Here is a 1,064-nt window from a genome sequence, read left to right on the forward strand (position 1 = left end):
GGCACCCACCACCACCCGCCCCGAGCCCGCCCCGTCCTACAACGGCTCCGAAATCCGGTGGACCCCGTAAGTAAATATATATATAAATATATATATATATATATATATAAATAAATATATAAATATACAGAATCATAATGGCTGGAAGAGACCTTTAAGATCATCAAGTCCAGCCATTAACCCAGCACTGCCAAATTCCTTGTGTACTTTATAATATATTTCAAAAGAGAAAATATCTACTATCTCTAAAACTCACCAAATAGGATGGGGAAAGAACTCCAATGCAACTTAAAAAAAATTAAGTATGTTCAACAAAGCATATATTAAACAAAGCAAACATTCATACAAAGCAAACAAAGCATATATTCAACAAAGCAAATATGAAAAATAGATCATAAAATTGTTACATGGCACAAATATAGTTTGAGGCTATTTGGGTTTGTCTGTTTTAGTAGAAAAACCAGTATATTGAACTCTAAAACGTCTCTGATTGATGAATTTTGCTCTTCGAATTGTTTCAGTACCATCAAGTCTTTCTCTTAAATTACTCACACCTGCTTCTCAATTCTAAAAAAACCTAGGAGAATTTGGAGCAGTTTCTGCATTTCCTTTGAAAAAGCTTAGTGATCTAGTGGGTTTTTTTTGATTTCCTCCAGGAACTGGAGTTAAGATCAACCTACACTCTCCTTTCTTTGAAATATAACAGGGTGAAATTCGAGTCCTTTCGCTAAAGTATCAATCAGCCTCAAAAAATCCCACTGAACTTCAGAAATGTCCCTGGTGTGACTTGTGTCCCCATCTCAGCTGTACATAAAAGCTTCCAAACAGAAGTTTAAGTATTGACTTCATTAAAATAACAGCCTAATAAGGGATTTACGCTATTAATGATTGCTAATTATTAGAAGAGTAAACGTTTCTAGAAACGCACAAGTTTTATCAGACACACGTAAATTATTATCATTCGCTTTTGTTTAACTTCAAAACGGTGTTGTGTATGATTCCATATATTGGGAGGGAGACACCCGGGGTGTCCCCCCAATCTGGTGGAGGTGTGGGCGGGTCCG

This window comes from Calidris pugnax, unplaced genomic scaffold (genome assembly GCF_001431845.1).
Source record: "Calidris pugnax isolate Ruff unplaced genomic scaffold, ASM143184v1 scaffold658, whole genome shotgun sequence".
Lineage (NCBI taxonomy): Eukaryota > Metazoa > Chordata > Aves > Charadriiformes > Scolopacidae > Calidris > Calidris pugnax.